The sequence below is a fragment of the Syngnathus scovelli genome, chromosome 8 (genome assembly GCF_024217435.2).
Source record: "Syngnathus scovelli strain Florida chromosome 8, RoL_Ssco_1.2, whole genome shotgun sequence".
Taxonomy (NCBI): Eukaryota; Metazoa; Chordata; class Actinopteri; order Syngnathiformes; family Syngnathidae; genus Syngnathus; species Syngnathus scovelli.
In genome coordinates this window covers 12,925,874-12,938,811 of record NC_090854.1, presented here as the reverse complement: position 1 = coordinate 12,938,811, position 12,938 = coordinate 12,925,874, and the positions used below count along the sequence as shown (strand labels likewise).

The following is a 12,938-nucleotide window of genomic DNA, read 5'->3' as shown; positions in this document are numbered from 1 at the left end:
AATTTTGCAACAGTACCTCTGCAGGCCACAAGAGAGAGCCAACATAATTTGTGCGGCTGATTTGTGACCTTCCAAGTCCTGTGGCAGGCTGTATTTTTATTATGCTTTATTTTAATTGTGTCCTTCCAGACAGCAGAAGCGGATCATAAAAGTTATGCACCCTAATTGAAGGGCATGATAAGAAGAAGAAAAATAAGCAGCAGCCACTAGCTCAGCACTTCTGCCGGGACGCAGGCCAACAAACCCGTTCACCCCTCCTTCCTCAACAAAAACACAAACAGATCGATAGCCCCCCTTTGCCCCCCTTCCCCTACTTCCATCCACGCTCTCGTCTTTCATCTATTACCGGAATGTGAGCCCTTGTTTCCGCTCTTGTCACAAACAAAGGCTTTGACCTCCCCTGTCTGTCATCATAATAAATCTTTGACCTCGCTCTGGGGTCACTCTGGGGTTTGGTTGATTTTGGGCAGGATCATAAAGGGAATTGACTTTTAAGCCAGAATTCTGACTTTAAAGTGAGAATCCACACTTTCTGACTTTAAAGTCAGAATTCTGACTTTAACGTGAGAATTCCCACTTTAAAGTCAGAATTCTGACTTTAAAGTAAAAAAGTGGGAATTCTCACTTTAAAGTATTTAAAGATTTTTCCAGCATCATGACTTTATTTCCCAAATGTTTAAGGATGACATAGGAGCCAAAATGCTTATTACAACCACTGAAAGCCACCGTTGTCATTCAGAGGGGGCAAAGATTGCGGCCAATAACGACATTAAGGTACGACCCGATATCCGTTGTGTTGTTGTCCCGATACTACCGTTCATCTAATAAGTATTAATTGTGTTTCAGTGTACATTTATGGACGGCGTTTATAGTTGTGTTCATCTTGTGGACATTTTAAGCAGATGGTGGAGCTACGAGCATGAATTTAACGTCAGCCTCAAGCCTGTGGACAGCGCTTCACTCAGATCAACACGTAGTACACCCCCATCGCTTCGCTGCTTGGCTCCTTCATAATGACGTTATGTTGTGGTGAGTGTGAGAAACCTTTCTTAACTAACTTTTTACTTTCTATGGTGGACACCCACAGTCAGCACATAAATAGTGACGTTAAGTGACATAGAGGTACTCTTTTATCACTGCGGTCAAACAATTGGGCCGGTTGGATTTGAAACTCGTCGGGCTGAAAAATGGTCCCAGCATGCCACTGGTTAAGAACGTTGATCTTCTTCCTTTTCTGTAGTCCTTTTGTGTTTTTTTCATTTTCTGTGAACCAATGAATACGTAGTCTGGTAATTAAAGGACAAGTCAACCTTAGTTAAGTCGTGCATTTCATCACATGGAGAAATGATTCGGTCAACCTTCAATCAATATGCTGCCTTGAACTTTCAGACTCGCTGTTGTTACACCCACTGAATGTAAACAAGTGTTTAGTGGCCTAAATAGCCTAAGCTTCGGAATGGTTAAGCCTATATATTACTGCCGTTCGCGTGTCTCGAACATGTGGTCAGGGTCAGCACTTAACTTCGTCCAGTCGGTTGGGTCGCGGTGGGCTTTGGGTTCCAAAACCTTAATGTAAATATTTTAATCCTATTGGCCGTCCACTAATGCCGCTAAGTTGAGAGTAACAATTACCTACAGCGTCAAACCTTTCGTGGAAGTTAATATTATTACAATAATCTGTTTGTAATCTCACTTGAAGGCAAAGCAAAGTAAGTGAACCAACACCAACAGATAATTCAGTCATCTGCCATGTCTGTAAAAAAAGAACTTGTTTATTTACTTGTGAGCAATCAGGCAGACAATTTGATGGAAATGGCGCAGTCTCACACGGATTGTTTTTTAGTTTACGCCAGGTGGTTCCTATGACCTCGACCTTTATCTTGAGTGGATCAGCGAGGCTGCAACCTTCGTTAGACTCCCTTGACCTGAGCCCCACCAAAAAAAGATTAGCAGGCCGCATGCATAGCGTGCGACACCAACGTGTGCAACGTATGTTCTTAGATACCCTTGCATAACACTTTCAAATACATATTAGGACGTTTTGCAGTTAAAAATTTCGTTTTTTTTAAAGATATATTTTGTAATACCTCTTATTTCTATGCCATAATTTTGTCATTTTAAATTATGACTGTCTCTTTATTTCATGAACAAAATAGTAACCATAACTTCAAAACTGCTTAGTTGACATAAATTTCTGTTTGTATTCTCACCTTCTAGCTAACGCCTTTTTTTTTTGTAGTTTAATGCCCCAATAAAGCCAAAGAAAAAGCAAAATGAATCGTTAGCTCGGTGCTAATGTTAAGACATTAAAAGTGTTCTGGCAAAGGTGGATGCTTTTCTTTTTAGTGTGAGCCAATGAATGATCAAAATGGTTTGCTATTTTAAGAAAGAAAAAAAAACAACGTATTGCTGCTTACATTTTTTTTTTTTTAACGTCTTTTTGAGTTGCTGCAGCATCTGTGCAGCTTCCCTCAAACCAGGTCTGAGGGGATCTAATAAAACGGAATGATTGCCTCATTGTCCGGCCTAATGAAGCTAGCAACACTCAGTGAGGATCACTATGATGAGACCCATAAATCCCACTTGGACACTATTACCGGTACTTGCCAATGGACACCTACAATGCATTAAACACTATCTCATGTTTATTGGATTACAGTCGTGAAGTTAACTCAACATGCTCATCATTTGTGTGGAGAAGTCAATAGGCCCCAGGTAGCAATAAGTTTAATCTTAGCATTCTATTATGATTGTAATGTAGCAATGTAATGATCCCATCTACATTTATTATATCAAACTATTTTCAAATTACTTTCATCCTGAGTACCATTATTGGATTCCATTATTGGATTCCAGCCATGTGTAGTCTTAAGCAGCCGCTTGACTGGAACTCTGATGAGCTTGCTGGAGGTTAAATTGAGGACTTTTTAATATTACTTGTCTTAATTTTACAATATTCATACTTTGTTCACATTAAATGTAATTTTATTCTTGAAGCATTTAATTGTTTTCCCTCTTTGAATTTGTTTTCTGCAGCCTTTATAAATTGACATCCAAACATCCTTGATAAAAAACAAAAAAATTGAAACATTTAAAAAATTAAAGTTTTTATCAATAAAATTATTTTTTTATTTTAAAAGAATACCAAAATATTAATTATTTTCAAATAGTTTACTATTGTATTTATTTATGACTTTAATATTTTCAATGAATTTTCCTAGAGTTTCAACTTTTTTTAATAATACCATTCTTTTAATCATTCTAACTTTTTCCTCCATGTAAAATGAAGTATTTTTTAAGTATTCTCAAATTGTGTGTGTGTCATCGGAACTCTGATGTACTTGAAGGAGGCCAAACGTGGCACTTCCTCTTCCGCATCCCACTCTTCCATGGCACTTCCTCTTCCGCCTCCCACTCTTCCGTCTCCTTCTATGAAATTTGTAGTGTCCACTCGGTATGAATGAGGAAAGACTAAGAGAATGCCTCCATATTGGAACGGAGGAGTCAAAAACGTCACAGGAACAGGGAGTGTGTGGGCGCCATTGGCTGAGTGGGACAGAGTTTGTGGGTGTTATTTTTTTCTACTATCACTCCAATCTGCCTTATCTCATCATTGGATCACTTTTACCTTTGGGATTTTCGTACACTCAGATACCAATTTAAGTGGTGACAAAATATCATTAAGAAAGATAATCGTTAAAAGTACTCGAGGAACTAGAGGGAAAAAAAAAAGTGTCAACAGTGTTGGAGTGTCTGGCATGAAGAAGTGTGAGGGTCTGTTGACACCTTCTGGAGTGTGAGTCGCATCAGATGGAGGGTCTGTGTGAAGATTGTAGGCAAAGAGGATAGGTTCGCAATAGTCACAAGAAATCAGAAACCATAGAAACCTTTCACAGAGTAGTGGTAGACTGAGAAGAAAGTGTGAACATGTCCTTAAATGAACCAAATGAAAGGAACTCAATATCATGGAAGGTTGTTTTGCGTAATCATTCGTTTCACTTCAGGCTCCTCTGACAGGCTTGAATCGAATCGTTTGAAAAAAAAAGTCAGAATTTTGTGAATGTGAATCTCTGCTGATAGAAACCTGCCAGTCAACTCACTAGATAGACTTTATTCTCATAAAATTTCATTTTATTTATTACATTATTTTGCCATATTACAACTTTCAATTGTTATTTAAATTTTATTGAGCTACTGTATGTGACAAAGATGATGCCTTGAGCTAAAGCACAAGCCAAATAGACTCTCACCTCTGTTTTAATATGTGTTGAAAAGCATTTCATGTTAATTATTTTTATGTATGGTATATACGAGCTCTACAAACAACTCGGAGGAGCGACCTTACCAATCAAACGCAACATGAGACGCGTCCTAGCTGGTCCGCTAATATTATGCTCCATTGCAGTTTTATCACGGCATTAGCGGAGATGCTATTCTCAGTTTTACAAGCACATATGTCATCTTTACTATCATCAAATTACACTATATGCAGCTTTAATATGCGGTTGAGTATACTGCATTTATTATAGCTGTCACATAAAATCCCATTTGACAGAGGCCTTTTTATCTCATCTTCAAGCGAGAATATAAATGATGCACAAAAAAAGAAATTATTATATAAATATATTTTAAAAAAGCTGAGAAGTTAACTTGACTTATCAAAAAAATATCTGCATAATAGCATTATCAGCTATGTTGCCATGACGATAATTGCTTCCTTCATTTTTTACACTTCTGTCACACCTCCATGTAAATTACAGCTAATGATTATTAAATGATATAATCACAAGAAATATACACCAGGACAACTTCATTAGTCTTCATATCGTTTTCTCATGTAAAAAGCGAGGGGGTTGGCGAGAGACCTGTACGCTTTGACTTATATTCTAATTTACACAACAGACAAATTAGTATTAGCACATGAAAAAAGGAACCTTCTACTATGTTTTATGCAAAATTAGCCCAGTTAATCTATTACAGGATGAATGTCTCTTGACTGGCCGGCTTCATTTGCATGCTGAGTGAAGCCATCGTCTACCTCAAGCATCATTAACAAATGTGCACGCGGCTCCGATTATAGCAACCGTACACTTATTTCATTACCACGGAGCAAGCAGGTCATTTTATTAGGGTCATCATTAAATTATGAATAAATGAAAGGAGGGTCTTTTCTGACAAGTGTTTACACCCAAATGGCATTTTTAGCACTCCCCAAAACACCGGTAGTAATTTAGATAATGTGGTTGCACAAATGTGCACACCCGTCTAAGCCTATTCCCAAGTGACTTGACTTGGTGTACATCCTGGACTGGTCGCCAGCCAAACAACCATTCACACAAAAGTTATTTTGCTAATGGAAAGCAGCACATTGTTGTTGTCTAATGACATGGTCAACAATGCTGTTTGTAGGCCAAAGTGTCGATTTCCTCCCAAGCTGCTGAATTATTGAGCAAAGCTGCGCTCACAACAGCAGACTTGTGAGTTTACAATCACGTCAGTGTTGTTGTGCCTTTAATGGCCTCCTCCATTAACCCTGTGCGAAGGCCCCGGTAACACCTGCATCAACAAAAACACGCTCACATGTACAAACACGCTCGCAGACGCACTCCTTGTGTGTTTGGTGGGCGGGGGGTGCTTGGGGACACTCATGGGAACAACTTGTTTTCTAACACTGGTCTTAGCACGATAGCAAATGTGCTTACGCCGAGGCGACGCGTGCTGGCTCAACAGTATTACGAAGCGAGGCTGTCCTTCAATGTCTCCGCGATTTCAGGATCAAATTGGCTGCCACATGTATGTGAGATCCGTGTGACAACACATAGGGGGGTGCTTCTTCTTTCAGATCTTTTTATATACCGCATACAGTGAACACGAGAAACCAAGACCGACTTGCCACAGAGCTTTTCAATATTTACATTCTCTGACACGCGTGAGCATATTATAATAAATGTAGACATTGTGGTTTGGTTATCTCACCCACTGAGAGACATGGCTAAATGCAACTGAAGAGGATCATTGCAAAATTATAACAAAACATAATTAGCCCATCTCCAATGCAAGTGATGGAGATTCACACATCTACCAACAGGCCGCAACAGATAATCTGCAGCACTGTAGCGGGCTGTGAGTTTGATAAATATTTTATATCCAAACATTGTGGCTGCATAAAACCTTCCAGTGTGCGCACACACTGCCTCCATATGGCAGGCGGAGAGCTAATCATGAATATCACCGACACTCCAAATAGTCACTGTGAGTATGCTAATAACTGCGGGCAAACGGTCAAGACCCCTGCAAACACTCGGCCGAATAAATTAGACTTAAAACAAATGTGGGGCAATCATTAGAAATACATTTGCATGCCTTTGGTATGCAAGAGTAAGGGCGCGGCATTGAGTGAGTGGGCGGGGCTTTGACACTGGAAACAATATAGATGCTGGCCGACGCGTGACGGGCCGCAAATGGAAGGCTTTGCCCGAGCTCACTTTTCACGGCGTCACTTGTCTTCATCAACGACGCGGCCCACTGCGCAGTTCCAAGCTGTTAACCTTTTATAAATACAAAGCCGACACAGCACGCCACTGTCACTATCCATTCAACTCATTTGGAAATTTTCAGTCAGCGCGGCCTCGGAGCTAATCATTGGAGACCTCGTACGCACTGCCAGCCACATGGCCATGTCTCGCCTCATGAAATAGCATCATCTCGCCATCAAGCCTTGACATGCAGCCGGCCAAAACTGACAAAGCGTTAGCAGTAGCGGAAAATGAGAAAATGGATGCCTTGATTCTTTTTGTGCTCATATTTGACAAACCAGGAAACCAATTCCATTTTCATTCTATTAATTCATTTTGCAATGACCTTTTTTTCCCCCTCTCCCAAGAATCTTATCCATTTTTTAATGTTGTTTTTTTTCCAACTCAAGATGCAGTGTTGTATCTGTCTACAGTACATACAGTGCAAATAAGTTCTGTTTAAAATTCATAGTCGAGGAGTGTTTTTGCACAAAATTTTTCTGCAATTCTGACTTACTCGCACAATGTTAGTATGGGTAAGTGTTAGACAAAAGTGCTTAAAGACATACATACCAATTCAGGATCTCTCTTGATTGATGGATAACGCACCTATTTGCTGCTTTTCCACCATTTGCGGGCTTTTATTTACCAATTCATGGGAAACATTTAAATTAAATTTTACCTTGCATGTACTTTTATTTGGAACGCAGGGAAACCAGCAAAAACGCCACATAAGCATGCCTGATCCAAATTCACGACCTCTGAACTGTATTTAACTCGCCCCCTTACATAAACACTTTCTTACAGTTGGCCTTGGAGGATGCTTTATTCCAAGTGCGTCAATTGAGAATCAGCAAGTGCAGGATGGCGGATGCATGTGTTGTATTTTGTGGCTAACCGAGCGCCTCCTCACATCCTCCCACTCCCACTGCTGTTACCAAAACGAATCGAGCACTCCAAACCCACACATCCTCCACAGCCCCCGACTTCCCTCTGACTATTTCACCCCTCCGCCCCTCCCTCCACACTGCGTAGTACAAATGTGATCCTCTGTGATTTCCACCCACCAGCACCTCAAAGAAAATATTGTTTGAATGAATGAAGGGATCATAATAGGTGTTCATATTTAAACAAATGATGACAGGAGAGAAATGAAATAGGAGATGGCCTACTTCTAATTGAACGCTTTCATTACGTATTCATGTGACTACCATCCTGTGCATATGTGTGCGTGCGTGTTCATGCGTGTGATAGTACCAATGAGCATACATATTACCTATCACTTACAGTTTAATTGCATACAGCAAGTGGAGGGCAGACTCAATAATAACAAATAGAAGCAAATATCCTCCATTTGGAATGATTTACTTGAATGCACCGTCTTGAGTCCAGGATGAATCTATTATGTAATATATTATATATAATATACGTACAGTCTATTTATTACATATGTTATGTCTGGGATGTGTTATTTAGAAGCAAGTGCAGTATAAATATTCCATGAATTCCATGAGCAAGTGCAGTATAAATATTCCACTTATGTATGTATGTACGTATGTAGCATGTCTTTGATGTATGGATGTGCATGCTTATAGGAATGCATGTCAAATGGCTCTGAATTGATAATTGGATTTTGTGTCCACGCTTTGTCCATCTGATTTTTAACCATGGGAAAGTGGGATGGATGCTGATGGGGCAAAATATCTTCATCCGGAAAAGACCTTGTTACCTTGCCACGGTCAGCGTCGGAGAGTGGCAGTCATGTTGTGTGGTAAGAATAATAATTTCCTCGTAAAGGCTATTTGTTTGTTTGTTTCAATTGGAGTGTGGACCTAATTAAAGTGTCAAGACACTATGGGTAACATACTGGCAAAGCATGCTTTCTATTTAGAAAAGGCCCATTAATTGCTTTATTGCAAAAGTCTTATTTAAATCCCCTTGTTGCAGGGTGCCAGTTTATTATTCATCATTATTACTGCTGAGCTCGGGTAAGTTATCATCTTCTGTTTAATGTATGGTTGCTTCGAGGTCAATTTTAAGCATATAAAGTTGCACATTCCAAATTAATTATTGCAGCAAGCTCTGTTGCCCATTGTACAGATTACAGAGGAGAGTGTGCTGTGCGTTCATTGTGTATTCATGTGACCACTGGGGTCACTTCAGGATAAATAACAACAATTAGGCCTCACACACACACGCACACGCATGAATGATCAGCATCCTACACTTTCCGATTAGATCATTCCCATTTTTAATACTATTCATGCCGCCCACATTCCCCTGCTGCCTTCTTTCTGCTGCTCTAAATGTGGCCTGCATGATTTAGGATTTGGAAAGCAATGTTGATAAATACAGCAACGCAAAGCGCTGCCCACATTATTTCTTTATTTAAGCTGTATTTAGTTTTATTTATTTATTTAAGCTGGATTTAGTTTGATTTCTTTATTTCTTTATTTATTTAGTTATTTAGTTAGTTTTTATTTAGCTTTTAGCTTTAGCTTTTTTTCTGAACAGTAAAAGTCAAAGACGCACAAAGTCCTTGACTATTGACGCAACGACGTCTTGAGATACATATTTAATACAGACAATAAGCTCATGCATCTCTGTCATTTCCGTCCCAGCTCGTGACGCCACACGAGGCATAATTGTGACAAATGACTGATGATGGCATTATGGAGCATGAATAACATATGCATTCATATTGATTTCATCTTAAGGAAGGCGGGCCCAAATTTCACTGTTGTCGTTTTCCGCCTGCCGTGTGCGACCAAGTCAGTCATTTGTGTGGATGAATGAATACGTTTGTTATCACCGACCTCAGTGAACACTTTATCATTGGCCTTCTTTTATCAAATAGTCACACAACGAACGGCCTTAACACTTTAAATGTAAATGTATACCTGACTCATTGACCTGTGAAATGAAAACATGTTCAAAGTGCTTACGTGACAGAAAGGAGTAGACAAACGAATGAATATATGAATCAACTAACAAAATACCTTTTGTTTGAAAGTTTTTCAATCTGATTGTAAACAAAATGACCAGTGTATCTTGAAACATAGAATTTTGCCTAATGGTGGCACTGGTATGAAGACGCCAAACGCTTTAACTGAGGAACATTCTAGTCCTATATGGTCATTACAATTACCAAAACAACAAATCATTCTGGTCAAGGATGAAAATTGTACGTGTTCCTATTATTCCAGTGAATTACCCAAGCAACTCGATCACATCTGTAATTGCTTCTGCTGCTGGCATGCAATCGTGTCCAATGATGACAAAATTCGTCATCATATGCACGCATTCTCGGCCAACTCTTCAATGGCTTGCAAAAATTAATTGCCAGAAAATGTCCATTTTCACCATATTGATCAGGAAATCGAGTCGGTTATTTGCAACAACGTTGGGCCAAAGCGAGAGATCCATACCGTAAAAGCTCAAGACCCAGAATGGCGGTTTCATTATCATCGTCATAGATTGTAATTTGCTCATATTGAAGCCTTGTTATTCGATCTCATTGGTGTAGAAAAACCTTTTTTTGCCCCTAACGCCTCTCATGAAAACAATTTAATCTTTGCATGGGAAAGGGGCGATCTGGGGTCTTTTGGATCACTAACCGAACATCAGCTTTAAGAGTAAGCTGGAACAAAGGTTAATCTGTTAGAAGAATGGCACAATAGGCCTGAAGATAACAAAAACAATAATTCCTCAAAACACAACAGAGACACTCAAGGATTTTGGCTTTAATCTTTTTTGCCGTTGACTAATGAGATGAGGCAGCGGTTGGTTAAAGAGATGTTGCAGCGCTTGTCTGATGGCGACTTATAAGTATGGCAGAGCCTAATCTTTAACCCCCACCACTACCAGTCCCGCTTGTCCTTAATCTTATCTCATCAGATTGGCTATTCTAATCTGCTTTATGAAGCTTATGAAAGTAATCTTTACGCACAGTGACAGTGGAGTGGGACAATATGAGCGTGTGACTCAGCGGATGGGCCAAGCCTCGGTGTGTTTCTTGGAAAGCTAGCCTAAAGATGCTAACGTCTTCTTCATTCTTGGAGTAAAACTTTGAATATGATTTTTATTTAAGATGTGGTTGTCTAATAGATGAGATGAGCGCCGTTCCCATGGTGATGACACAGCAGGAATTTGTTGTTGCATCCAAAAGTTGATGGAGGAAACCGAAGTATGGAAACGGCTCACGATCTAAAGCAAATCACTTCTCACAGGTTTGTGCCTGCCATTTTGGCTCACACTGCACAAGTACAGTAAATCACCCACCGCGTCAAGTCTAAACTACCGACTGCACTGTTCAGCGACTAAGAGCTACGACTTGACTGCTCACTCTGTCCCGCTTGTGTTTCAAACAGCTGCCAAACTGTCTGCATGGTTTGTATGATGGAGTGTACATGCTTTAACCCAAACCCAAGTGTGCTTCCATGGGCAACTAATTCGGACCACAAAATGCAAAATACAGGTGTTGAAGTCACCTCGACCACACCAGTTATCATTTTTTTCATTATGATTGGGCCTGAATGGATGCCTAATCACCTTCCATGAAAACATTTCATCTCTTTCCCGAGTTGGGCTTGTGCAACAAACAACCATCTGGCCTGTCAGGTTAGAGGTCACAGCCATTTGGATCAGAAGGTCACTGCCTTATTGCCTGTCTGCAACAATACGTGCCTCGCATTATTTGTTAGCAAGCTAGCAGTAATGGCCAGCAACATTCTTTTGCTTGACCTAAAAAACAAAATATATAAAAATCTAATTAAAATGTACAAGATCACAACATCGTAAACCCTCACAAAGCATCATCTTTGAACAAATTGAAACTGAATTAAATTAGCAGTAACATTTTCATTTTTATCCAATCAAACTTGAACCTAACCCTCTTTCTGTTCAAATAAGCACAGTAAATAAATACATTAAAATTAATTTAATTGAACTCTTTAAAATTGGGAAGTTCCTCTGAAGAAAGAAAATTGATGATGGTCCTTGTTGCATTGTCATGTTAGACAGCTTTTACCCTTTTCCCTAAATTATCAAACCTATAAAAACCCTAATGGCTTCATACTCTGTAGATCAGAGGTCCAATTTAAAAGTGTGTAAATCAGATTAATTCGTCCATTTAATTAACTTGTAAATGAATGCACAATGCTGTGTAAATTGGAAGAATGATAAATATTCATGTTACAAAAGAAAAGGGCAAGGGCGCGTCACGTTCATATTGGGTTTTGTTGACGCCCCCCTCCCCCCAGTCCCACCTTATTGCTACTTTATGGGGTGCTGATTTGCATTTGTTATGATTTGCAGAATATGCAAAAAAGATATTGTCATAGCCCCTGCTTTGAATTCACACCACCCGCCTCCAGATCATTTTGGGCCTGTCTCGCAAAACATCAGGTCATACAAGGTGATTCTGACAGGAAGGAGCACACTAATTTTGATCACTGCAGATCAATCGATTTTTTTTCCTAATAATTAGTTTTAAATATTTGACTTCAAGTGTTTTGATAAATAATTGTTAAATATTATCTAAACAGTTTTAATCATACCTGTTGTTACTTATGTGGGAGTGAATGGTCACATGCTTTGAGTGGTGACCCAAAATGAACTGACAGTGAGGAGGGAACCAATGCTAATTCTAAAGAGAGATATCTGAGCACCACATCTATTTATATCAAATATGGCTTTAAGCACTTAAGGTGCACGGTTTCAAATGTTGCAAAGACAAGTGTGCAAAACACATGTGCCATGCATGAAAGACGTCACATTTAGTCACTGGACACTTTATTATTTATTTATTATTTATTAGTCTATGAGACTATTGAGTAAAATCTCAGTTTTTTTTTATTCTATAGTGACATCAAGGTTAAATCGTGGTGGTATAATTGACCTGCACCGGGCATGATAATCGACCTTGCCTCTGAAAAGGAAAAGAAAAGGCACCATTTGGTGCTGAGCCAGCAAAGTGGATTGTGAAGAAAAATTAGAATATAATGGAGAGGGATGTGTGAGTACATTCATGGGGGCTGGGGTGCGTTTGAGGGGGGGGGGGGGGGGGGGGTGTAACATCTTGGTTGCATGCAATTACTGCAACAAAATGTTGTCACTAAAGTAGCATCGCTTGCATATATTCATGTCTCATGTTTCTTTTCTTCAGGAACGTCGCACCTTCAGTCCATCTTCATCCTCATCCCAAACACGTCTCGGTACCCAGCTGGCTCCGGCACTTGTTCTGTGCGCACACTGCCAGCCTCTGACGCATGAATATTCCTGACATCATCTTCTGTTTTTTCACCACACACAACCATATTTGGAATATGCCTCCGTTTCACGGACAAACAGATTGGGAACACTTGCATAATCCAATAAAACCTGCATTTACAAAGACAATAAAGCAACAATTTGACCAAGCTT

At 39.6% G+C, this 12,938-nt stretch overlaps 1 long non-coding RNA gene across 3 annotated transcripts; it reads left to right on the top strand.

The window, feature by feature from the left end:
• The first annotated feature begins 602 nt into the window (after nt 1-602).
• LOC125973488 (uncharacterized) lies at nt 603-12,927 on the top strand. Of its 3 annotated transcripts, XR_007483168.2 has the most exons (5): nt 603-774; nt 903-1,029; nt 8,463-8,503; nt 10,623-10,744; nt 12,682-12,927. It is a non-coding gene; the product is annotated as an uncharacterized lncRNA (long non-coding RNA). The 3 variants fall into 3 exon arrangements; XR_007483166.2 differs by lacking the exon at nt 8,463-8,503; XR_007483167.2 differs by lacking the exons at nt 8,463-8,503; nt 10,623-10,744.
• Nucleotides 12,928-12,938: the final 11 nt, after the last annotated feature.